This window comes from Lissotriton helveticus, chromosome 10 (assembly GCF_964261635.1).
Source record: "Lissotriton helveticus chromosome 10, aLisHel1.1, whole genome shotgun sequence".
Taxonomy (NCBI): Eukaryota; Metazoa; Chordata; class Amphibia; order Caudata; family Salamandridae; genus Lissotriton; species Lissotriton helveticus.
Window position 1 is genome coordinate 384827135 of NC_136071.1, and position 27969 is coordinate 384855103.

Consider the following 27969-nt stretch of genomic DNA (forward strand, 5'->3'; position numbering starts at 1 on the left):
GACATGGATTGGCTGTCGGAAACGGCTTTTGGGGGCACCTAGCAGGGCCCCTTCCTCCCTGGCCCTCCGCATTGTGGCCTGGGGGAACCAATGATGCCACCCTCAACATCGCCTGCCACGGTGCAGAAATGTTTCGAAACTTCCATTTATCATTGAGAGCTTGTGCTGCAGGAGGTTTCAGCCCAGCGCAAATGCTCCTACTGAAAAATGTATATTTCCTACCACACCATTTGCGGTCAGAACTGCTGACCTGAGGTCAGTCGGTTCCCAATCCGCAACGGCGTAGTTCGGAGGCAACTCCGACCGATATCGTAATGAGGGCCTTAGTGGGCAGATGTGCTGCTTGTGAAAGGGCAGAACACTGTCATTCTCAGTGAAGTAGCCGAAGGCTGAAGTGTGCGGACCTGCTCCTCCCTTGCTATAAGCTCTAGTGGAAGGAAGAACATGTTTATGATACAATAACAGAGAAATAGCTGAAGAGGACTGACTTAATGCTCATGGAGGCACATTATACATATAATTTTATTAAAACAAAAAGGTCTTTACAAACGTTAGACCTAAACAAGTATTGGTAAATCTTGTGGGACCAACGTGAGGTCTTTGCCAATGCCTTTTGGTGATGCTGTACAGCATAGGAAAAGCTGTTTCTGCACAATGCTGCAAAGTATGACCAAAAGGAAAAAGGTGCAATGACATGGCTTTATCATTTTGAAGGAGCATGCATGATGATGATGATGAATTAATGTATTTTATACAGAGCACAGTTAATCGGGCAGTGTCACGGTGCACAGCATAGAAGAAAAGGTGATAAGGGGCAGAGCCACCAAAAGTGTACCAAGTCCTCAAGCTTAAAAAGATGTGCTTTCAGGGCCTTTTTCAACAGTGTTTTCATTGGTTATTAATCTCACATGAGCAGGCAGTTGGTTCCACATACTTGCTGCTCTGACCATAAAGGAGGACACCCCCCCCCCCCTCCCCTGAGGTTTTCGGAAATTGGGAATTGTTAACAGGCCAGTGCTACTAGATCATAGTAGTTTGCCTGGTTTGTCCTCCTCGTTCCTTTCATTTAAGTAAGCAGGACCTCTATTATAGAGGGCTTAGTGGGCCAGAGTCATAGTTTTGACATTATACGTGTGACTGGAAGCCAATGAAGTTTCTCACCGAAATGAGATACCTAGGCATATTTGGGGAGTCTGAACATTTGGCTTATTGCCATGTTCTGTATTACTTGTGGAACATATGTTTAAGTTGTCAGGAAGATCCAGAGACAGAACGTTGACATAATCCAATCGGGACAAAATCAACACCCAGACCTCGGTTACTTGAGATTCATGAGGGAGAAGATACAAAAATGTCCTAAGCATGCGGAGGATCCAGAGACATGATCTAACCACCTCCGAAACCTGGGCCTTGAAGGAAAGTTGGGAGTCAAACATCACGCCCATGCTTCTGGCCACTGCCAATGGTGGGGGCGGAAGGCCAACCTCACTGGGCCACGCTCCAATCCATCTTAAAGAGGGGTTTAACCCAAACAGATGGATCTCTGTTTTGTCTGGGTTGCATTGTAATTAATTAGACTGAAGCCAGTTCAACAGTGCCCTCATACAGAGAGCAAAGATTATTTGGCGCTCACTGAATTTCCCTTGATAAGAGAGCAGGAGCTGCGTATCATCAGTATATGACATGATGAGATGATGATGATGTATACCTGAGCATGCATCACACAAATGCAAACCATTTTATTTTACCAACCCGAGAAGGAGTAAATAAAAAGGAAAGTTTAACTGGAGGCTGTCTGGTAGATGAGACTAACAAGTACACAAAAAAACCTCAAAGTGGTGAAGGACAATAGATATCAGCAACCGCCAAAATCCCCAAAACTAGCGGAAACTGCTGCAAGTACAGTGTCACAGAGGCCATACAACAAATGTACTGAATTGAAGGATCCTGCCAAAACCAGTTTGAGTGAACACACAACAAGAACATTTGAACACAGAAACTTTTACCATGTTTTGACCAGTGTCTTAAGTTTAATCCTGAAGTTTCATCACAGTCTCGCAATTGCACTCTTTTTTTCTGCCACAGGGTTATCTCCTGTGAGAACTCCTTGTTTGTATTTCTTTCAAACATAGTGGAAACTCACTTGAGCTACTCACCCATCTGGCACTAATCTGTTTCCTTCACTCATCTATATATTTCTCTGACACACTAGACTTAACAATACCCTGTCCTCTCCATATCTCCAACAGCCTTACTTATCTTGTTTTGGGACTTTTATATAGTGCAAACTCGACCGGAAGGTATCAGAGCGCTTTCCATGAGCACCAGTTATGTTACCGACTGGCACATTAGTTTTTTGTTAGACATGGGGAGATTATGTGATTTGCCCAGAATCACAGGATGTTAAGTGTCCCTGCAGAGACTCGAACCCAGTTCCAGTGCTAAACGGTAAAAAATTTATTTTGTCAAGTTAACCTCTACTTCTATTCCATTTTGTCTACCAGCCCCCATTTTGTGTTTCTGCTGGGACTTTTTGCAAAGTCAGAAGTTACATGGTCACTGAAAGCTGGTTGTGCTGATAATACTTACGTGCCAGCGTAGAGGCCCTGCCCTGCCGAAAGACCCAGAGTACGCAGATGTTCCTATCTACAAGCCCACCAACGCCTGTACCTACCACTATCTATGAAAGTGACGTGGGAGGGGGTTTATAAGGATTCAACAGTTCAGCATGTAAGCATTATACAAAGGGGTTGTGTAAGGGGTTGTGGAAGCAGTATGTGGCAATGACAAAGGGGTTTTAGTGCTTGTCTTACTGTACCACATTTGTATAAATACCAGGTTTGAAACCATGCTAGTCAGTTCCCTCTCAGACACTTGCAGTGTCTGTATGATGGAGACCGATCATTAGATGTAATAAACTTGTATTTTGTTCCCACTCCAGTGTTGATCCTCATTTTGTGAACCAGTAGACAAAGGGTGTCCCCGCACCAGTGAGACAGATAAAAATCTCACTTCTATAACTGTCGCCGGCAACGTGAGGTCCCATTGAAGACAGCAGCTGGACCAGAAGGAGGTCGCTTCAACGAGACAGAAACACCAAGGGGCGCCCCGCTGAGGAGACTTGGTTCTCGCGGCTAAGGTGACTTTCAGCTAATCGACCTGACCTTCATGGCACTGTGTGTCTCAACTGGGACTCTTCATTTGGCATTTTGGAGGTGATCTATTGATCTGAGGAGAATTGCGACCAGGTAGGATCAAAATGGCTGTGTTTTTGGTTTTGGTTTGATAAAAGCATTTGCAAATGTTTTTTAGACAGGTAATGTGAGAATTTTTTCTCAAGTCTTGGTTTTTGTTATGAAGTCTCTTGACAACATTGTTAAGAAGAAATGTGGTAAACAAGCCTGTTTTGAGCACACTTTGTACATTATGTTGCTGTTGCAACAAAAATAGAATTTTGGAAGAAAGACAGCCAGTGCCTCGAGAAGGCACTTTGAATTATGAAATGTACATTAGATACGGTATTTCTTCCATACTGTTTAGCACATTGTGGACAAATATAAGAAGGCAGATGCCAGTTTACGGTGGCCACTTAATGGTACTTTGATTCAAACAAACTGCAATATGTAGAAGAGCAGCTCTTTAAGAGAAAAAGTAGGCAGAGTATGTTTGATGCTGGAGGGTTATGGAGAAAAAAAAGAAACAGATTAAAGAAGAAGGATAGGAAGAAAGTTGAAGAACACAGACTATTGTTCAGAAAATTAAAGAATTACAATAAAAAGCACAAAAAGAGAGTGCAGAAAGTGATGAGAGAAGGGTTAAATGTTAAATGCAAAAAGTATATGTGGCAAGGGCACCTGGTTGCCTGAAGGCTGTGGCAGCAACTGCCATTTCAATCAGACAATCGGCAGGATTTGTACCGGATCATAAATTGACAGTTTTTGGTCCCCATGCAGTTGATGTATCTATTAGTGTTGAAATAGTGACCAGAATAGATTGCAGTAGTTACCACCCTATAACAAATTTTCAGGATTAATCAACTCAGTGCATCAGCAGTATTTTGACACGGTTGTATTAATTGAAATGTATCTACATGGATTAAACAAAGCAGCTATACCTGCAAGACCACTGACATCAAGGAAATAAAAGAAAATAATAAGTCTCTCCAACACTGCACAAGCTATCATTCAAATATCAGCTTTGAATATATTTTCTAAATGCAACGATTTTTCTCCAAACATCAGGTTATGAGTTTTAAAAATACACGTTTTGGTCTCAAATACATGCTTTTCAATTTTAGTATACATATATTAGGTTAATCAACCAAAGTCTTCTAACTTAGAAGGCTAGCCTGGACAGGAGTGCTACTTAAAGATATCTGGATAGCTAATAGTAGCTCTTGAGCTACTTGTTGGAGAAGTCCGATATAGATATACACTGCAGGCAGCATTAACTCATGAAAGAGAGTCAGGCAAATAGCCCCAACACACAGAGATGCAGACACCAGCATCAGTAATGAACCACGGGTGAGAAAGATGCTTCAGTCTGCAATGACCATCAAGTGAGGCAGACATAGACTGCACATATATAATGAAATTTAAACAAACCCTACATATAGCCCAGAACAATGGGGTCAGATACACAGAGGCAAACATTCCAGGCAGCGAGGAATCATGGTGTGGGATACCATAGGCAGCACCGAACCTGAGGTGAGCTAGAGAGAGACAGGGAAAACACTGGCCCACTGGTGAGAACAAACAGTACAGTATTTGTTATGTTATTCAGAATTTATAGAGCACACGGCTACTCGATTGAGTATCCCGGCGCTGTGTGTTTTGTGTTTGCTGTTTTGCGTTGTAGTATTTGCTTCGGGTAAAGTGCTCCAACATCACTGATCTAGTGTGCAATAAACATAAACAGCCTACAGGGAAAGCTGAATTCAGTGAGCTATGTAAGACAATCCTGGACGCACCGATCCAGGAGTGCAATAAACAGATACTGCATACAAAACTCACCGAAGAAACAGTTGCAGACAGAGATTACAAGTAGCACCGAACTGAGGATTACCTTCCAAACACTGAAGAAAGCAGTAACCTAAGGGTGAGACAAAGAGACAGTACTACACCTCAAACAGCGCTGATGAAAGGTGATAAACAAACACTATTGGCAGCACTGACTCAGAATGATCAGACACTTCAGGCATCAATATTCCAGAAAGCTGGACAAGTTGTACAAACTGAACAGGCAGAACAAATCCAGGCAGCGATGGAAACTGTCACCGCTGACAACACCAACTAATAAAAGGAGTACAGAGAAATTACAGGCAGCGTTTGGATTCTACTGCAATATGGATAGACATGGCAAACTTTATTGACATGGATGGGGTGAGACTAAACGCAGCCTAAAGCACTTACGCAAATACTGACAAGCTGAAATGCAATAATATTTTCTTAGCATGGCTATTTAAGAGTTTTATATAGCGCAAGTCTGAGGGCAAGTACAGAACACCAGGCAAAAAAATGCAACTTTTTGTTTTTTAAGTGTAAGCAGGAGCATGAGAAGACAGTATTGAACCAAGTGTGAATGTAGCACCCTTATATGATAAATAGTCTGTCACTGCCTATGTATAAACGTACAAATATTACGCAAGCTTGGGTGTTTAAAGCAATTTGCAGTAAAGACACTGCGACAAGTTCACTGTGCACAATTCATCGTTTTCAGACAACCTTGAAGGAAGCTGGCTCTGTATATGGTATACAACTAGGTGGTTATACTGTGCACAGAGTCCAGAGATTCCCAAAAGTGTACAGGGCTCAAAGTAAAACCCAAAGTGCTCTATTAGTGGTAGTGTGGGTGAGCAGCCTAATGACTAACACGGAGGAGTGCAAGACATTTATTGCACACACATTACCAATAATTCACACATGACTCAAAAAGAAGATCCACATCAATTTTATAAAAATGTTCTTTCTTTGAGTTTTATTTTAAGACTTACATCTTCGCAATAAGGAAAGTATGTTTTTAAATTAAAATACTTTTCACTTTCAAAAGTCGACAGTGCAATTTTTGAACAGTTCAACGTTACCCTATGGAGGAAAACAATAATCCTGTTATACAGGTAAGTATCCAACTTACAGTGCTAGTTTTCGGGACCAAAGGTCGGCAAGAAGCAAGGGGCGGGTGGGTACCAAACTTGCACCACAAGCAGCACAGGGACAGCTGGGTACATCGGTCAAACATGGGAGTTCGGCCCAATGCGTTTCAATGGAGACTGGGAGAGCTTGAAGCCACACTGCTTGCAGGAAGGTAAATCTGTTCTAGGGGCCAAGCTTTGGGGTTAGGACAAGCACAGAGGGGGAGGGGCCGCAAAGCAGCACCAAACATTCACCACCAGCAGCACAGGAGTGGCTGGGTGCAATTCCAGAGTCAGGCTCCCAATGCTTTTCAATGGAGACTTTGCTTTTAACAAACAGGCTGCAGGCATCGCACCGGAGGGTGCAGGAGTTAAACCAACGACAGCAGAGGTAAGTAGAGATGTAGAGAGTCCTAGCCGCACCGTCGATTCAGCTCACCAAGGTCTAGGTGCCCTCGGTTGCAGGCGTGCCTTTAGACAACAGAGTTTTCTTCCCGGATACGGTCGGGGGAGCCTCTGGATTCAGGCTGCAGGCATGGTTGTGGAATCTAGGAAGGGTCAGCCAAAGCTGGACTCGAGGTTAGGATCGATGGAGAACCTGTTCTGGATCGGTGGGCTGTCTGGACATGGGCCGAAGCCATCGGGTGCAGAGTGGTCAGGACCGGAGTCTTTGGGTTGAATACTTGGAGACAGAACCGCTGTGCTCTTGAGTTCTGGTCTTTATCAAAGTTCAGGCAGTCTTTCTTTAGTTTCTGGAAGTCGCTGGCTGCTGGACAGATGCCATCTTTCACAGGGTCTTTGAAACTGGAGACAGGTCAGTAGGGCTGGGTTCAAGTCAGTAGTCATCTTCAGGCTTCGCTGCACAGCGTCTTTCTCATCCTTCATCTTAGGATCACTGGTAACCAGCTTCAAGGTCTGGGGAGCCTCAAATACTAGATTTAGGGGAAGTTTTAAGGGAGTAACATGTAGGGCCAATGGGCATCTCACCTGGGCTGACCACACCCTGTGTTATGCCACCCTCCTACGGGAGAGGACATAGTCCTAGTCCTGATTGGAGGAGTCCCTTCATCTTCAAGATGGAGAGGACAAAAAAGTGTGCTACACTCCGCCTCTTCCACCTGAGGGGTGGAGTTGGCAAAGGTGGGCACACCTCCTAGTCTTACTAAGTGTTCGCGCCAGTTTTCCCACCCAAAGCGGATGAGGAAACCGGGAGCTATCATCTGCTGCTAGCAGCAGAGGCTGGGGGTCGCATTACAAAGGTGGCAGGCCTTTGAAGCTTCCCCTTCTAGCACTGTGCCCATCCTGGGGGAGAGGGTGTGACACCTCCGTCCAGAATGTGCTTTGTTTCTGGTCCCAGAGAGCAGAGGTTCTCTGCACAGCGGTCCAAAAACATGTCTGTGTGTGGCAGGCCGCCTAAAGCCAGCCAGTGACCACACCAGGGTCGGTAGGCATGGTTTAAAGAAATCTCACACTGGCATCAGTGAGGATTTATTACAAGGAGCTGTTTAGTACCCAGGATACCAAATACTAGGGACTTACAGGGGGTAGAAGTGCCAATTGTGAATATGTTTTTAGGGAAACGGACACTGGTACTGCTGGGACCCTATACGGCAGGAACCCAGTACTCTACAGTTAGAGTTGCATCAAAGGTCGGCAAAAAACGTGGGGGGTGGGGGGAGTACTGCAACAGAACCTAATTTTCTCACAAACCTCTGACAGCTTGGTCAACAGGTAGGAGTACAAGCACAGCATCATCTGCCCTCAACATTCGTCAAAAGGACATAAATACCTTAAATACCTATTACATCCTAACAATTCTAATTCTACATTCTATAGGACTACCACAATTCTACCTATTTAAGTGTACCCATTACTACACATTCCTTCCCTTTAATAAAAACAAAACAAAAAGCATTTCAGGACCATAATACAATAGATTATGGTCACACCATGTTATCCAATAATAAAAGATAACAGTACAAAAAGTGTGATCCTATGTTTTACATATATAGTCCTAAAGCTTCTTTGATTTTACTATGTGTCTACCAAAAGTACTAGTTCTCACACCATCAAATTGAGCATTCAGAATGTCATTAAAATCACCATCATCCACGTGAACTTCACTCCTCGTTTCAGCGTCACTTCGACTATCACTCGGACTGTCCACTCTCCTTACTCCTGAATCATTACAATTTTGTAACTCTTGATTCACAGTTTCCTTCCCACTCGTAAAGTCAATAGTTATCCACCATTATTTGTCACCTTGGTCATTATCCTGATCAGCACACCTCACCCTGTTGTTAAAAATGTCCTTGACAAATGCCAAGCGGCTCATGTGAGAAATACTGCCATCGTTTAACTCTACAGTATTGTTCATCAACCTTCATAATTTGCTTAGGAATACTGAGCCTGCTTTTTCCCTTTGCAACTTTCCCAATAGACTTTACACGTACCCATTGTCCTACTACGGACTTCACGTCACGTTCTCCATGTTAAGTGTCAAAGTACCTCCTATTCTTTTGCTGGGATGTCAAAATGCACTTCCTAACTTACTCTACATCCGACACAACTTGCTTACCTCTATCCATCCAACAAGGATTAGCCTTAGAAGTCGGTACTCAACCTCTCATTATACCAACAGTCAGGGGGCGTCACTCTAAGTCTACACCATCTTCTTCAATTCTGTTTCCAAATCTTTCCAGCGAGAAGTTAGCCTGGCATATGATGTCCACTATTCTAGTGGGCACCTTGCACCAGTCCAAAACGACCCTTATTGATGGTAGGTTTAAGACAACCTTTATAGAAAGCTATCCTAGTGGTAGCTGTGGAGAGCAGCCTTCAAGCTAATTCTTGTAGGAATGTAAAGCAGCTTGTTTTACCAGTCTATAATCTCTTAAATGATCACATGAAAGTACACCACACAAGTTATATATCAAATATATATGTATTTATTCTAAACACAACCCCTCTAGTCTCTTTATGAGGCTAGAGGCAAAAGTACAATACAAGAACTTTAAATAGCACACAATAAATAGCACAGTATACGTTTTGCCCTAGGGGCCTCACAAACCACATACTAAAATAGTGGTATAAGAACCATGTGAGGGATAGAAGTGAGGCCTAGGGTCTGTAGAACCGCTGGGGCAACCAGGAACAACCCATGGTAGGGATGCAGGAGACCCACGGGGGACGCGTGCAGTGTCTAAACACAGCCGCGAATCACCATTGACTTCAATGGAGGAAAAGCAAGTTACAATTTTAAAGATTAAGGACACTTCAGAGTGGACTGCAGTGAAACCCCTTGAGACTAGGACACTTCGAGAGTCAAGACCCACGGGAGCACCGGAGTACTCGTGTTACCTCACCCAGGGAAGCCGTGTGCATAGGTGTCTTTTCGTGTCGAGTTTCGTCGTCGATTCCAATGGAGAGCTGCGAAGAAGTGCTGCAGGCGTCCAGAGGAAAAGTGTCCGGGTGGATCCAAGGGTGGATCAGAGATCGGAAGAACCTGAAAGCAGAGGGGACAGAGACCAGGATGGCGACAGGAAGATGCCAGCCGATGTCAGGTGCTTTAAGGTGAGGTAGGTGAAGCTGGACTCTTCAGCCACGAGAACCAGGAGGCTTTGACGATGACCAGGAGCTGGATTCGAGCTGTCCCACGAAGGATGTCGAGTGCTGCAGTGTCGGAATCCGGATTGGACCCAACAAGCCTTGGCAACAGCACCCCACGCAAGATGACAAGATTGGCTTTGCTGCAGACTAGCAAGGTCTGAGGGACTCACCCTTTGGAGGGGAGTCAGAGCACGTCTGGAGCAACCAGGAAAGCCCAAGAAACAAATGATTGTCCTTCGTGGGGACCCACTAGCCAACGAACTAGAGATCGCGAAGGAGCCTCGAGCTGCGGTGAAGAAAACGGGGCCCACAGAACACTCGTGGAGTGTAGGCCTCTCAGCTTTGGTGCAAAAGGTGCTCGGGAAGTGGCAACAAATAGCCCAATGCACAACTTCGGGAAGTAGGTGCACCCTCCAAACTTGCAGGATGTCCAGGAGTTCCGGTCCCACGTCTCTCGTGATAGCTACAGGTCTCAGCTTTGCTGGGGACTCATGTCAGCCTCGGAGATGTCTGGAAGTTCGTGTCCTGTGTCGCAGATTCTTCGGGATCCATCGGAAGCCTCGAAAATGCAGACCGGCAAGATGCTTCTTTGGTGCCTGTTTGAACAGGGGGGTCACTCCTTGACCCCAAGGGAGATTTCTTCTGTCTTCCAGTCGATATGGAATGTCGAAGGTCCAAGACTTCGTCTTCAGAGTTTCATCCAGGGTAATCTAAAGTCCTAGGGACTGGGTTCCTATACTTATACTAAGTTTAGGCGATGGACTAACTCTTTGGCCCCACCTATGGGAGGACCTGGGGAGGTGGTGGTTACACCCCTTCCCCTTTGCCCAGTTCCCGCCAGAGCTGGGGCTGAGTGCCCCAGCAACCGGTTTGAACTAGGAAATGCATGGAGCACCTTGTTTGCCCCAGGCAGTGTCTGAAAAGCATTCACTGAATGCAACCCACCCTGCCCCAATACACTAAAGGGTTGTATGACATCACAACGCATGCGAATACATCGCATGTCATTACATCGCGGTTATTACAACGCAAGTCGTTACAACGACTTGCGTTGGAGGGCGCTGGACTTAGGAGTAGTATAATTTACTATTCCAACTCCAGTCTACATACAGTAGGGAAGGTGTTGGATAGTAAATTATACTATTCCTTGTCCTAGAGCGCCATCCAGCGCAAGTCGTTGTAACGAATTCCGTTCTAAAAACCGCAATGTAATGGCATCGCGATGGAACGACCGCGTTGTAAACGACGTTTCCCCACTAAAGCCTGTCTGGGGAGGTGCTGGCACCTCCCTGGACAGGAAATCTGTTGTCCAGGCCTCCCCTGCGAGAGTTTCGTCCAGCAGCAGGAGGTCAGACTCGTGTCTGTGGTAGCAGCATCCATTTTGTGATGCTGAAACTGGTCCCATGATATCCAGTACCACATCTTCCCATGGTAGGAATGGACAACCTAGGGAACTCAATGGGGGAACTGAACATTTTCTGGGACTTGTCCGCACCCTCACACTCCATGCAAGACCTAACAAATCTTCCAATCCAATGTTAATTTTAGGCCACCAATACAAAGCTTTGACATTCCGTTTGGCGCGCGCTATACCAGCATGCCCCTCATGACAAAGCGAAATAATTTTACTCCTCATTTTGTACAGCCGAATTTCCTGGTCACCTTTCACTACAAACATGCCTTCAACTCCTAACTCATACCTGACTTCCCAGTACACCTTATCGCCCCAAGAAGTTATGGTTTAACATACTTCCCCCAACCATTTTCAATGTTGTCTTTGACATTTTACAAACATCTTCCTCCTCCTGCGTTTTCATCCACTCTTATTTTTGTAACCCTTTGATTTTGTTACTGCTAAATATCCCGGCCACGCATATATCATTCCATGGAAAAGCAGCCACCTCTACATTTACTAATTTCTGCAGTTAAACCTTTCTTTCAGAGTCTGAACACTTTTCTTAGAATTTGATCATGTGATTCCTGGTTTTCCCCATGATCAAAATATCATCTTGGAAAAATGTCCTCTCATGAATTCTCCCAGAAAGCTGTGTCATGAGCCTTTGAGAGAACACTGCTAAAACGAACGCCATGCGTCGGAATTGGTAACAAGTAAATAGCGGGCAAAAGGCTGTAAGATGATTACACTCAGGATTCAAGACTATCTGCTGATATACAGCAGATCCAATGTTGAAATACATTTAGCATTTGTAGTTAATGACAATATTTCATCAATGCGCAGCAATGGATATTGGTCCACAATGATGGTTATTTAGATCCCTCAAGTCAACACACAAGCGTACACACAGTCTTCCTGTTTCCTTTGAAAAAAGCATGTCTCATTATAGATATGCATACAGTTGGTGAAAAATGCTCATCTAAATCCAATGGTGCTACTTTAAACACAACCAAATCGTCAGATCTTTCATGCCTTTGTAGTTGGTTATAGATTCGCAAGCCCTCTAGACCTCAACAATACATTAACATTCTTTTTTTTTCTTTCAGGTGAAAAGATCCACTACAGTACTCTAAGTAGGCAATGTAATTTAAAAAGTACTCTTTCTATACGACACACTGTATAATTGGTTCCCCCAGTGAAGATAGAAATTCCCTGGGCGAGTTTAAATGCAGCACTGAATTTCCAAATGGGGGTGCTTTGTGGTACACATACTGCTCAGTTTACACTATACAATAAAGTCTTATAGGCACGAGAAACTCAGTTAGACAGATACAATAAAGCTGATTTATGATGCCCCACACACACCTCACACACAAAATTAAACAAGCATTTGCAATGCAATAGGTCTCGCAGTTACGCAAGTTTAAGGTATTGGCATTGTAAATGACAAGTCAGAAAAAAGAGAGGGACAACTTAATAAAAATCAAGGGAAATAGGGTACTGCTACCAAGGCAAGAATTGATTCCCTTAACTCAAACTTGGTCTAGACACAATAGTCAAACAAACATATACACTATAGAACTTGTATTAAATAAATGATCATTTCCTGTTTATTAAAAAAAATTCAATAGCACCTTCATTCCATTATACAACAAAGGTTAAAAACAAGTAGACCTTGTAACACTTTAAAAAAAAAAAAAAACACAACAGTATCTCCTAGGAGATATGTCCCTTAATCTTTCACACATACTTTTAAATATTCCAATATATTCCAATTTATGACCAGCATAAAAAGAGAGACAACACAAATATTTAGACGTAACCCCTTATCTAATATCTGTACATATCCACAGGAATTATAGGACCCCACAGTTGATGTTCTGATCCAATCCACATGCGACTAATTTGTGTCCTTCCTTGAATTATGTTATTAGCTGCGTCAATGCCTTTTATTTATGTATTAAAAAACAAGAAAAAAAGTATTGTTATTTGCAATGTCAATAGCTCAAACTGACGTAAATGCAAGACCTATTGCATTGCAAATGCTTGTTCGTATATGCAACATAGAACATTGCCTGTCCATTTCTTTTTTATTTCTTAATCTCATCCTAGATAATGTATCCTAGATACTTTAAAGAGAGCTTCCCTGTGTATAATAACATTTTTGCAAGATTGCAATTAGTATTTCACCAGAAGGTTGAACTCAGATGGAAATCAATGTTCTCTCTTGTCCCACAGCGTACATAAAACCGAAGCAAAATAAATACGAAGGCGCTTGGTTGTCAACTTTCAGGACGCCCATGGACATCGTACTAGCCATGTCTTCAGGTGCAGTACTGTTAGTGAACTATAAAAGACGAAATGACCGGTTGTTTTCTATGTGTATTATAAATATATATATATATATTTTTTTATAATATCTTTTTATTAGACACTCGGCAAAACAAAGACAATTAAGTACACCACAGCAGTCCAGCATAAAAATAGTAAGTGTATACAATGCATCCCAACCCCAGATAGCTTCTCTCCGGATGTTACAACACACTCCCACCCGATGTAAATCTAATGCAATATAGTTGGCAGAACCGGCTCCGAAGGCATTACTATGTATGTGTATATTTTGACGAAAATTGATTTTCTCCATCGTAAGCTTTGAAAGTTGGATATTACGTTATTGCATTTTTCTTGACTAGGTCATTCATTTTCTTCCTTTGTTTGTGAACAATTGTTGCGATTTCATTAAGAAGGGCCATTTGTTTTTGAAGTTTAAGTATTCTAGAGAGTTAGATCAACTATTAACAAGTAGCATTTTGTTCAAGTCAACTGCATGGAGATACAAAAATCTCAGGATTTTAAATGCGAAAATACAACAACATTGTTAACGAAAAATAGTGAGGAGTGAGGCAAAGAATACATGGATAGAAGCAATTCTAGCTAAAATCTAAAAATAAACTAATATTATTATTAATTATTAAAATAAAATGGGGCCAACTTTAAAAGATAATGTTAAAGTAATGAAGGAGGGTGCCCTGTGGGCATAATCCCATAAAAAGTTCAAATAGCCCAAAGGTTGTTTTTTTTGTTGTTTTTTTAACAATGCAAGCAATAGGTTTCGGGTATTAGTCACTCTGAGATGAATTACCCAAGATTTATCTGGGAGTGATTAATGCACCATGGAACTATGTTAAAACTTAAAACCATCCCTAAACTAGGTTTAATGAGCCAGCTTTGAAGTACATTAGAAACTTACCAATTAAATATTGTGCTCAACTGAAGCCTCTATTGTCAGTGACTCTTGAACGTGTCTACGCATTGTATGAGATTAGAGAGATAAGAAGGTGGAGGGAGATCTGGGTGATGAAATCTGGGCTTGAAGATCAATTCCTTACAAGCGCCAAGAATACAGTAGACTGACCAAATTCATGAACCACTGGAGACCTTTTCACTGAGGCAACGATGAACGGATTGTTTCCAGCATCCCATTCCCAGTGTAGTCTGCTAAGGCTCTGGTTGCCCACAGTTTGCTCCATGGCCAGCAGACTCCAGTCCACATCATGCCTGCTTGGCACTCAAGATGCGTGTAATTTATATCCCAGCACCCTCTGCAGACCCAGTGCTCGCCTGTCACTGGTCCACAATATCAGCAGGCATGCAAAGCGCAAAAGAGGCTCTTTGCCTGGCTGTTGGCCACCAGACAACAGGAAGAACCATGCACCAACAGGGGGAGAGGGGGCGTGGCTAAACGCCAATGGAGCAGGTCGCAAATTGCAGAGGACCCGCCTGGAAATCCCCCATTGTGTGACATCCTGAAATATAGTGGCTCCACGAAGTACGCAGAGGTGCTGGGGAGCGCTATTATCCCTGTGGCGGAAGGCGGAGACTTGATGCCAGACCTGAGGCGATGTGAGGCAGAGTGAAGAGCCGCTCATGTTGAGGCACACAAATGGGCAGACGCTGAAGTGAAGAGCGGACCTGGGGACGAGTGAACCGGAAAGGAGGGCGACACCTGGGGGCTAGGTGGCCGGCACCCCCTGAGCTGACAGAAAGTGGTGCTCCTGAGAGAACGGTCGAGAGCTACAGCGATATCCGGCCAGGCCGCTGTCTATGGCGGACTTACTGGGGACCCAGCACTGCAGTGTGAAATTTCGGCTGCCATTAGAGACCCCCGCTGTGCCCATCCAAAACCGCTGGAGGGCCTCCCAACCTAGCGAGGAGCAACAGTATGGAGAGCGGCGGACCAACAGGAACGCGGCCTGCACAGAGACCACAAGAGAAGCAACCCACTCGGAAGCTCAGAGAAAGGTGAAGGCTATAGAGGCGAGACTACCGGCTTTGAAAGACCTGCCTGGGCTCTCGTAGTTGATAGGCTCCTGCACTGCACTGAAGGAGCGAAATGGAGGCCCTGATGCAGGAGAGAGAACAAGCCTGGGAGTGGTGTGCGCACGCGCTAAAAGGAATTTATAAACAAAACCCGCGAGTGGTGCGCGCTCGTACATAACAAAGAATTTATGGAATGCAGCAGGCACAGTGCGGGCCGCTGCTCGCTCCCGTAAGGTGGATGTCAGCACAAGCACGAGTGCTTGAAAAGGGCAGACCAATCCAAAAAGGTCATCTCCTAGAGCAGCGCATGCGTGCTGCCTAGGCGAGACCTCAAAAGAGTAGTTAGATGCACTACAAAACAATATAAGAAAATGTGGAGACCACTTAAGCCGGACCTCCTTAAATTATTTTGTTCTCGCAACTTGTTTGGCAGAAATTAATTTGCGTTTCCATATGCCTGACAATAAAATGGAGACACAGCGAGACGACGTGAGGTAGCCTAATGCTCTAGCATTCTGCACTGCCGTGACAACGTGCAGAACTCCTTGCCAGCTGAAACGTTCTACCATTTTGTGCGACCTCCAGCACCGGGCTCTTCACGTTGTGCTTTGAATGCATACCACGACGTAAAACGCTGAGCTTTTCATGCAGGATGCAGCAACTTTTAAAACCACTTGCTGAACTTGCGTTCCTCTCAGTGTAAAGGTTGCACACCGTGGCTACCACCACAATGGAATTTTTACACAGAATGCTGCAACTTTTGAAACTTAGGTTAACGAAGTGCCCAAGGTGCAAATGAAGAATCTAACAAGCCCCTAGACTTCAATACTTAGATGTGGTCGTAAATACAGCGTGGTGGGTTTACAAGTAGCAGAGACAGTCCCACCAGGCAATAGAAGGCATTTCCAGGTTCACCATAGCTGTTCACCATCCAGATCTACAATTCTATGGCAGGACGGAAGGCTCAGATTATGCTTCACAATCTTCACTACTCATTAACAGCAGCCAACGAAAAAACTGAAAAAAAATACATTAAACACTACATGTCCCATGAGGCTTTGAACCATACCCCTTTCATTAACTAATCAGAGCAGTCGATAGTCTTACAAAATAGCGAGGCACCAGCTTACTGCCCATTTCTTTGCTTCTCCGCAGTCAAGAAAAGTGCCTCGTTATTTTGCACATCATTCTGGTTGTCATAAATGTTTCTTGCATTTTCATGGTTAATGATTCATAGCGACTGTTTTCATAGCAATGCAGCGTTCGCTCCTCGCGTGCTCGCGTGTGAAAGCTTTAGTCTCCTGACTTTATCAGCGAGTGTTGCGCTGTTCATTATTTGCGTAGTATCTGTGTTTTTATGCCCGTAAATTAGGTGAATTTATTTGTTTTGCCCAGGCGGCCGTGCCACTGCGGTTCACGCTCCTCGTGCTACTGCTAGGGAGTGGCCCCTTCCTGGAAGTGAGGTCGCGTAGAGAGCCCAATTGGGCTGGTTGCGCGTTCCTCTCAGGAGCCTGCACATGTCAGTGCATGCAATTGCAGACTCCCGACACACACTGGATGATGCCTTTGCCCGGGCTTGTATAATTGAGGGAGTGAAGCCTTTGCAGTCTTGTGCCGGTACCAGGCCTTATTGATCAGCTTTTTTCTGGGCAATTTTTTTCCGCAGTCAGGTCTATAATATAAATTCTGCTGTATTAACAGCCTTCATTTTTTTTAACTCTTCACTGGCTAATGAGGCAAGAAGGGCTTTCGCAAGTCCTATTACTACAGTGTTTTTGATACCTTCTAGCATCACTGCTCCAGCCTTTTCCTCTCTTCTGACGCCCTCTTTCCTGAGCTGATCAGGGTTGTAGAATTGGCTTTCCATTGGGGAATTTTGAGAGGAATATTTTATATTCATTAAGATGTCGGACTGTGAAGTCTACGAACAAGAATTAGCTGCATATGCACCTGCAGAAGATGAAGACTATTACAATGATGAAAATACGGAGACCCTCATTGATAAAACTTTAGATAAAAAAATTGGACAAGGCTCTATCCTTCGCCCTCCTGCCTATCTCACTCTGCCTTGACTAATTGGTAGGTACTAGCCAGAGTATCCCACCTGTTAATCCCTCCTCTACTCCTTCCCCCCCCCCCCACCCTCTGAGCCCCAAGGTCCCTCCTGGCCCCATGTCAAAATTTACACCAAGGTTACACAAAAAGCCAAAGATCACAACACAATGGATCCGCTGCCCCTTCGCCACCGCCTTTGCCCTCTAATCCCACCCCAGACCGATACAGAAACCGATACAGACTCCTCACAGGAATCACGCCCACGCAAGCGCACCAAGAAACGCAAATACTCTCTTTCCCCTGTTACTCCATCGCCCTTCACTTTTGACCCTTCTAGTATAGTCCGTCCTAGATCTTCAGAATGGTTCCCAGCCCCGGCGGTGGTGGATTATATGCAGACTAATCTGCGTAAGAGCTTCGACAAGGAAGTTAGATCCAGACTTAAATCAGAATGCCCCGTCCAGACCTTCCGAACAAAATAGCACTGAATCCAGAACTAGATACCTCTATGCAAACCTTTCCCAAGAAATACCGGAAAGATCCCAAGAAAGGTACAGATATAGCTCTGAGAGCCTGCCAAGATAGGTTACTCGATGTCTCTGGTCCACTGGCAAAGATACTGGAATTGGCTCTGCAAGCACAGGAAACGGGTGTAGCCATCCGCCCAGAAGCCCTAGCTGGATGGATTCAAAGAGCAATGTGCCTTCTTGGCAATGCGAACTGCGCACTTTCTTCCAAGAGACACAAGTCGTCCTTTTGAGGATTGACCCGCAGCTGGAAGAACTGGCCTCAGCCGAGCCGGGCCCACTAGCGGAAGGTCAACTCTTTGGCGAGCGGTTTGTGAAGGATATCGCAACATTCGTAAACACCTTCACATCCCTTGACAAATCTCAGTCCTCCCTCAAAAGAGTATCCATCCCCTCTCTGGTAGGGCCGGTAGTGGCAGAGGATGCTCGACCGGCCGCTACAACCAACAAAGTCCTCAACGTGGCTTTGTCCCCAGACGCAGAGGCTATACCCAAGAACCAGATCAGGCCGGATTCTACCCCAGCAGATCTCGGGCTTCCCGCTGCCATTACAACAAAGGGATCAATCGAGGTTTCAGACACAATGACGCCCATTCTTTTTTTTTTTTTTTTTTTTTTTTTTTTAAGAACCTTTATTTCAATTAGCATGAAATTACAAACACGGGCCTACAACCAGTGTGGCCGGCCGCTAATTAAATCGAGCAGAAATTAAGTAAGGAGCATCACATCAAACCGGCACTTAAAAACAAAGCCACATCCAGGATACAGCAGAGAATCAAGATAATACGTGATACCAAGGATTTGAAACGGTTCATTTTTAAATAACCAAAAATTAAATCGAAAATCGACATCGCATTGTCATTCCCGCTCCCAACACAGTCAGCTAAAACACATTATCACTCCGATGATGAACATAGATTGAATGGGAAAGGAGAAGAGTACCAAAGTCAGGAGAAATGCAATAGTCCCGTACCAAGCACGGTATGCGAGCCCCACCCTGAAAGGGAACGTACTATGGGAGACATGAAGACGACGACATCAAAGAAGGAAAAGGGCAAAGGGCCATAGAAACAAAAAAGGAGCAGAAAACAAACCCATCCCCCAACTCCCCACCCTGCACCCCTGCAAAAGGCTACGGCCTACCCCCCCAGCAGCGTGCCTGTCGCCCTAAATGAGAGACCCGAAATATAGAAAGAAAGAGAAAAGAAGAAAAAATTGAGGAGAAGAGCCGGCGATTCGATTACCCATTCCCTCCCACCCCGCATACTGGAATCGTATAAACAGAAGCAGTATAAAAGTAGAAGTATCAACAAGCACAGAAAACGCAATCAATTACAGCCCCACTAGACGTGCCCTTGCATCACCATTAACCAGCAAGAAGTCCCTCCAAATCCCAAACAAGGTCACCCCTGGCCGCTTCTGTCAATAGTATCAATGATGAATAGTCCTGCAGACGGGATACAATTCGGTACAAAAGGTCCAATCGTTCCAATCAGACCAGGTAGCGCAGCCGCCCAACATGGTCGCAGCCACCGAGAGACAACTGACGATGCATGCCGGATGTCGGAATGCAACAATACCCAGACCACCAACAGTCTCAAGTCCAAAGACAGGTCCGCCAAGCACGGAACGGAAAGCACAGGATGTGGGAAACACCGCAGCACAGGCCGGGCCTCATATACCATGGATCGATGTAGCTTCTCCACTCGGTGGACAGAAAAAGGACCCGGTGAGACAACCACTCGCGCAACAGGTCTAGCAACAGCAAGCTCAGAAACCAAATCTATTCGCGCCTCCAAGTCTGTAAACGCATCCGGGGAATATAACATTGTAGCAGAGGGAGACGCATCGGCACCAACTCGAAGGCAACCCAGTCCGCTACAAAATGGCGGGTCAGCAATGGCGGCGATCCTTCCTTCCAAGTCCCAGGCTCCCCGGAGCAGGGCAGTCCGCAGGGTTGTCAGTGCAGCCAATACGTGGCCACGCGTAAGCGTTTCCCCACATTGCCAAACTCCGGGGGTCTCAAGTTCAGCAGTTTCTCTGTCCCCGGGAGGGGCGCACCCCGAGGCGCCATCCGCCATTTCAGCCATCTCGTTCTCCTCCTCTGCCCCTCCACTTCAGCGTCTCGTCCGACCACCGGAGTCAGCAGGCCCCACGGCTGGATCTCGACAGTCGGCGCTTGCTGCAGAAAGGAGAGTCACCAAAAGGCCGGACATGCTCCCCGCAGCTCGCCGGGAGCCACCCGCTGGATCCCGGACGGGACTATCAACATGGCTGGGCGTCTCACCCAAGAGGAACCGGGCAACATGGGCTCTCTCCGGCTCGGCAATATCTCGGGTTCACGGGGCAACCCACTATTGGGAGTGGGTTGATACCAACTCTCCCGGCTCGCGGCTCTCAGGCTCCCACTGACCGGCTTCTCATCCCGACCAGGGCCGCCAACGCTAATGACGCCCATTCTTCAGGTATCAATTCCTTTCCAATGGGAAAGGATGCTTTTCTTCATCAGTGGGACCTCAGAGGAATTACGCTTTTCATCCCTTTGCATTGATCCCCAGAGTCGCGGCTCAGGTCAGTCGTCAGTCAGCATCATTGGTGTTAGTCACACCTCTGTGGAAGGTACAATTGGGGTTTCCAACTCTCTTGGAGTTGTCAGTGGATCTGCCCATTCAACTTCCACAATTACTCCTGGCCCCAGTGGGCTCCCCACATCCATTGGTCCTTCAAGATCAACTGATACTCATGGTTTGGATGCTCTCGGGAGACATGAACTAATTGAAGGCCTTTCATCGACGGCTGTCGAGTTTATACAACATGCTTGGGTTCCTCCCACCCGTTAAAGATATTCTGCGGCACGGAAACGCTGTATGGGTTGGTGCCTTCAACGGCAGGTGGATCCCATGGGATAAGATTTGAAAGAAATTTTAAACTTTTTGTCAGAATGTGCGGAATCAGGATTATGCTACAGATCTGTTAACAATTTTAGATCCGCGTTGTCTGCTGGACATGACCACATAGATTGAAAGCTGGTTGGGATCCATCCGATGATATTTAAGTTAATGAAAGGTATAAGGGTCACTTGTCCACCGAGACCCAGAGACAATACGATATAGGATGTGTCTGATGTTCTCTCATTATTGGAATCTTGGCCTGACAATAAAGATGTATCATTAAAGGAAATATCAGCTAAGCTTACCATGCTCTTATGTCTCATTTCTTGTTGTGGAGCTTCTGATGTACATGCCTTTGAACTAGCAGGGAGGGTATTCTTTCCCCAGGTTGTATCATTCATTATATCAAGAAGAACTTAAACAACGTCTCGTTCTGTTGATTATCCTGCCTTTCCTCATAATGATAAATGTGTGATAAAATGTTTAAAAAGTTATGACGAACGTACTTTAGCTCACAGAACTGATCCTTTAGGACCTTTGCTATACTCAATGCAGAAGCCTCTCCGCTCAGTATTGGCGGCCACCTTGGCTTGTTGGGTCTGATTGGATATGGCTGAGGCTGGTACGGATGCATCTGTGTATGGCGCTCATTCTGCGAGAGGCGCTATGGCCTCTAAGGCTTTTTTTATGGGATCCAGATTAGAAGATATTCTTAAGGCAGCGGACTGGTCATCCGATTCAATGTTTAAAATGTTTTATTATAAACCAATTGTGCATGTTTCTTCTGTGGTTGTTTGTCAGATTTGAACCTGCATAATCTGAGCCTCCGGTCCTGCCATAGAATACAGTTTCCAGCATTCGCAACAAGAATTTTAGACACTGAAGCGAGGATTATCCTACCCGCTGGGGCAGCTAAGAGTTGTATTACAACTGTCATGATGTCATATGTTGTATTGCAACATGTTTTTCTTCCCTCCCTAGAATTTGAAACTTCTTTAGTACTATGGTTTTCAAACTCGTTTCTGATTTCAGGAACGGATTCCAAACATAACTGAATATGGAATTTCTTCTGGCTACAAGTTCTACGCTGTTTATGGATAAAGTTGTCTCTGCAGAGACCTGTTATTTGGAATTGCTCTCCGTTGAGAGCTGGAACTGTATCCTGTTTTGAATTGCACTAAGGAAAAGACTGCTTGTTGCAAAGAAAGAGGCAGTAAGATGGTGCCTCGCTATTTTGTAAGACTATGGACTGCTTAGATTGGTTAATGTAAGAGATGTGGTTCAAAGCCTGGTGGGATATGTAGTGTTTAATGTGGGTTTTTTTTTTTTACTGTTTTTTCATGGGCTGCTGTTCATGCGTCTCAATCTTTACTACTCATTATCATCGCCTCCCTGTCCTTAATAGAATCTAAAATTCTTGATGCAAATGATGGAAAAGTTTGTATTCTATAGGACTACCACAATTCTTCCTACTTAAATATACCCATTACAACACAATTTTATAAATATTTGTGAGTTATCATTTAAAACATTATAGAATGAAACACACCTATTTTAATAGTGACGGTTCTAAGTATGGAAGGAATACTTTCGGAAGTAGTCAAATGCGGTGACAACAAGATACTACAGGAAGTGTTGGTCCAATGGTGGGAAAATTAGACATACATTTCAAGGCAGCAGGGTTCAGGTGTGGCAGATTTAAACCATGTGGTTGTGTAAAGACAGACACCATAATTGGCATAGGTGAGATCGGCACAATATTCAGCATTGACCCATGGGGTGAACTATGGCCAAACAGAACTGGCCAAGTGGATGAGGGCAGGTTCAGAGGCAGAAATACTATATGTAAACATCAGTCCAATGGTTATAAGTAGCCAGAGGTAAGGCGGTGAGATAAAGACAGGCTCTTAAGACAGCAGTGAGACAGAAACTGCTTGTCCGACAGAAAGGACACGTAGGCTGTCAAGAAGAGACAGGGGACAAAAAGATAAGTAAATGAACAAATAGGAAGAACCGTGTACCGACTAAGAGTTTATGCCTGTCTATGCAAATACATTGTCGCCAGCTGTCCACACGAGAAGTGCAGGGTGTTCGGTGACCAAGATTTGTCCATTGTAACCAGTAAAATTCTATTTGAGGGGATTGGGTAGCGCCGCCACTGTGAAGCGGAACCCCATTAGAAGAAAATACGTTTTGTTATGTCATTTCTGGCACTCCCCTAGCACATCGCTTACGCCTTCCGGTGCCCCGTCTGACAGCCACCCAATGGTAAACTAGTACCACCCCTGCCCACAACTTGTAAACAAGAACCGCCTTACCACCCTTGTCATTTGCCGTATTGCCTGCCTATTCGTGGTAAATAAGCACACACTACTGATTCCAAATAAGCGAGCACCCCCAACCTATCGGTACCCACGTATCCGTTGTAAACAAATGCCCCTTGCCGACAACAATTGGCCTCTGCCATTCGCAGCCCTTTGTCTCTTGCTGTGCACTCATGCCGCTCCGCTCACCAGCAGCAAAAAGCGTCTCATCTCTGCTACCGAGGACCCCGACTCACCTTCAACGTCAGACCCCTAGCTGTGGCCTGACGGATTGTGTGCGTAGATGGCTTTGTTGCTGGTGCTACCGAGAGTTCAATTGTTCAGGATCCTCCGGTTTCAGCCTTATGGAACTCGGAGCGCAGGCTTCTTTGACTTCCGGGGTCGCGGCGGATCTTCTGGGCTCAACTGTGTTAGCGGGGTAATATGTTTGGTCCTGGGGGACCCGGTTTGTCATGTCACCTAAAGTCTGTGTGTGCTCTGCTGCCCCCTCCTGCGGCTCTCTCTTCTCTGTTTACTACAGATCCCGGGGTTGCTCAGTGGAGAGGTCTGGGTTTCCACTGTTGGGTAATATTTTGGTATCCCAGGAAAACGTGCACCTCCTAGTCTTCAGCTATCTTCAGGCCTCTGCCCTATTGGACAGCTCGGACGGGGTTTCTGTAGGCCCGCCCACCTAAGGAGTGGTAAGCTTAAGCAGAAGCAGACAGAAGCAGCTGCGCTCCGAGCAGAGTTACCGCTGCTATCGAAGCCTTTGACTTTCCTATTCGGGTCCTTCAACCAGGATGTTGTAATTGTGTTTACGCTGGAAACGCTTTACGTTGCCCTCAGCGTTGACTTCAATCATGCACCTACCCTCCTCAAGCCAGGTTAATAAATTCATACATGTAAAATAAATGTGCAAAGTAAACGAAGACTTCGAGTGCAAGGAGTCAGGGAAATAAACTGAACGTAAAGAGAAGGAAATGGAGAGGGAAACGAGGGCTGTGACATAAATGAAACAAGCATTTCAAAGCAAATAGGTCTCGCCCTTGGGAACTGTTTGCTTTGCGAATGGGTCTGCTGTTAACAAAGTTAAAAACAAGCATTGGCATAGCCAATAGGTCTCGCCTTTGGGACCTTATAAGTGTTTAGACATGCAACAGTTGATGTTGTTGCACCAAGGATATTGTGCTGTGTGGTGTAGCGCTCTAGTGTTCCCATCACGTGTTGTGACGGGGAATGCTGGGAGCACTGGCGGCCATGTCAGAAGACCGCGAGTGATAGAGAGTGCGGTTGTTCTCGGCGCTATCCGGGCAATAAATGATTCATGATCATTGATTCCTCAGTGTCCGCGTCATCTTTATACCCCATCGCCTCATCACAAATTGGCGACGAGGCTGGGGGAAGCTTCTAGCAGTCCCGGCACCGCGCGCATGCACGTGCTCACGCTGCAGGACACTGAGGCGGCTGGCACCACCCAGAGAGCCAGCACAGAACCAGCATCAGCCACTCCACTGGAGCAGCCAAGGCAACCAGCACAGCAGTGAGTGGGGCAGTGCCCAACATTGACCAGGTTGCAGGACTTGCAAGGGGATCACGCAGGGCTGCATTGGCTGAGCCAGTCACTCCCCAGGGTAGCCAACACTGCCAGCAGCCTGGGTGGACATAGGGCCAAGCATCCACCGGCTCATAGCCTCCCCTCTGCCACCAGCCCCATAGCAACCCTCCAATGACGCCTGGATGTCGCAATTGACCCAGCCACTGCTACCTGAGGAGCCCCCCACACTCCAGCACATTATAGCTGTCCCAGACCCGCCTCCGGCACCTGACCCTGGCGCACCAAAGCCAAGACCACGTGGGTGGAGACCTCACGTCCCAGGCAGAGCCTGCTCATCAGCACGACCAGGTCGCACCAGGAAGCCCCCGCACACGACAGAAGGCTCTCCATCGCAAAGGCCGGCCAATATGTGTGCGCAAACATTCTCTCTTACGAACCCGGTTACCTTTCTGCCCAAACCTAGGGAGCCGGTCATGAAATGGGAGGATTGGAAAGGATACTTTCTAAACTATTTATCGGCGCTGGAAGGCGAAGGTGAAGAAGTTTTCCTGAGTAAATGCAGAAAACAAATCATGTTGCACAATTTAGATCCAGAAGGCCTCAGAGTGTACCTGAACATTGTAAAGAAGACTAGACCCCCGATGATGACGATGTGTTCCAACACACGTTAGAAGACTTGGACAGCCATTACCAACCGGTAGTATGCACTGCCATAGACCGTTTTAACTTCTTTCAACAGAAACAGACCGCAGGGGAGTCGGTTGATGATTATGGAGTGGGAATTAAGAGGTTGGCGATCACATGCAAATTCGGTGTGCTTCACAATGACTTCATACGTGATCAAATAATCATGCACACTGTGAATACGTCCATACAGGATAAGCTATGGGTTAGTGCCGATGCCCCCCTCAAAGAGATAGTAGCCTTGGTCAAGAAGGCAGAACTCTCCAAACGTTGTGCAGAAGCAGCAAAAAAAAGACAGCGCATGTAAAGCCACGGTGTGCAAAGTAACAGACCCAACCTCCCAAGAGCACAAGCCGCCGTCCACAGTCGGCACAAGGCAGTATAAGAAAGTCACACCCAAGACATCCGCACCCCAAAGGACCCCTGGGGATGGCAAGAATAGCTGCTACAGGTGTGGCAGCCGGGCACATGCAGCCAATGACAGACGCTGCCCTGCCTTCAGAGCCAAATGTTTGTATTGTGGGGTGATGGGACATTTCGAGAAAGTGTGTAGACGCAAGCCCCGCAAAACCTCTGTGAAATGTGTGATGCAGGACTCTGACACAGAAGAGGGGGTGGGCGAGGAAGAAGAGGACTATGTTCTGTGCATTGATGACCAGATTTTGGGCATAGACTGTTCCAGAACAAAAAAACCTTCATGTGTATTATCCATTGGGGGGGTACAGGTATCCATGGTGGCAGGCTCGGGTTCCCCATACACCATCATCCAAGGCAATATCTGGGACCGAGATTTCGCACACATCATAGGCACTCACCTGCTCCCCACAGACATCCACCCAGTCACCTTCACAGGGGAACTGATTCCTATGGTAGGGTTCCGCCCCCTACAGTTTGAGTTCAAAGGCCGAACCGCTGATGGCAAGCTGTACGTAGTTGAGAAAGGGTACTCGGTGTTGGGGTGGGTCAACCAAGGAGCGTTAGGGATGCAACTAAACCCAGGCGGCACGACGCAGGTACTTATGACAGACCACTCACAAACATACGAGAACAACACATGGAAGGCAGACTTTCCAGCCGTCTTTGGCGGCACCATAGGGAAACTCACGAAGTTCACACACAAAATATGCCTTAAAGAGGGCGCCAAGCCAGTAAGCCATAAAGTGAGGAACATTCCATTCAATTGCAGGGATACGGTGCAACAAGAATTACAACGCCTAGAGGACAAGAGAGTAATAGAACCAATCAAGAGCACAGAATGGCTAGCGCCATTAGTAGTAGCCCGAAAACCCAACTGAAAAGTGCATTTCTGCATAGACTTGCGAGAACTCAATAAAAACATAATAGTAGACAAATTCCCGTTGCCAAAAATAAATGAAATGTTGGCCCAGACCGAAGACATAAAATGGTTCTCCACAATAGACCTAACCTCTGCGTACCACCAAATTGCGCAACACCCCACCTGCAAGAAACGTACATCTTTTATCACGCCATTTGGGTTCTACAGGTTCCTGCGGATGCCCTTCAGATTGGTATCGGCCGCAGCAGCGTTTCAGAAGTTGATGCACAAGCTATTCAAAGACACTATGGGGGTGCAATACTTCCAGGATGACATCCTAATAATGGAAAAGACTAAATCAGACCATGACGCCAAGCTTACTACAGTGCTACACATATTAGCACAGAACGGCCTCCCAGCGGAATGGGACAAGTGCAAATTCGGCCTACGCACTGTCACTTAACTAGGCCTTGAAATAAGCGACAAAGAAATCGTACCCAAACGTGCCAACGTGGAAGCTATTAAGAACGCACCCACACCCCGAAACAAAGACGACGTCCGCTCTTTCCTGGGAATGGCGGAACTCTATAGCAAATTTGTGCCACACTTCTCCACCAAGACGCATCATCTGGGCCAGTTACTCAAGGAGAAGAATGCCTTTGCATGGTCGGTGGCTGCCCACGAAGAATTCCAACAAATAAAGGACGACGTTTTCGCAGCAGTGCCTCTACAGAGCTTTGACCCAATGGCATTATCCATTCTCACTACCGATGCGAGTGACAGAGGACTGGGAGCAGTCCTGATGCAGAGATCCACAGAAGGTGAGGTGACCACGGTTAGCTTCGCGTACCGCTCCCTCGCCCCCAACGAAGAAAAGTTTAGTGTCATTGAGAAAGAGATGTTAGCAGCGATCTGGGCGATAGAAAAATTCCGTCAGTTCCTGTGGGGTTCCAGACTTCTCCTCAGAACAGACCACAAACCGTTGGTCAAAGTGCTTACATCCAGGGGACACACCAGTGCCACTCCACGCATAGCAAAAATGACGCTCCGACTGCTAGACTTCGTGTACGATGTAGAATACCTACCAGGCACCAAAAACAAAGTTGCAGACTACCTGAGCAGAGCAGCGGCGATGGAAGAGGCACGAGGGCGCACAGACTGGGATGAGTACACAATAGCCTTCGCAGAGGACCAAGAAGCAGCAATCGGGGCGCAAGACTGGA

The 27969-nt window shown here is 45.9% G+C and overlaps 1 protein-coding gene across 2 annotated transcripts in view; it reads right to left on the reverse strand.

Annotated features, from left to right (window-relative positions):
- ATG9B (autophagy related 9B) overlaps positions 1–23882 on the reverse strand; it is a 282068-nt gene extending 258186 nt beyond the window's left edge. The window contains exon 1 of one of the 2 annotated variants that reach the window (XM_078662776.1): positions 23489–23882. The gene's annotated coding sequence lies outside the window, so the exon portion shown is untranslated. The remainder of the gene's footprint in view (positions 1–23488) is intronic. The other variant, XM_078662774.1, reaches the window with a different exon arrangement.
- Between the last annotated feature and the right edge of the window lie 4087 nt (positions 23883–27969).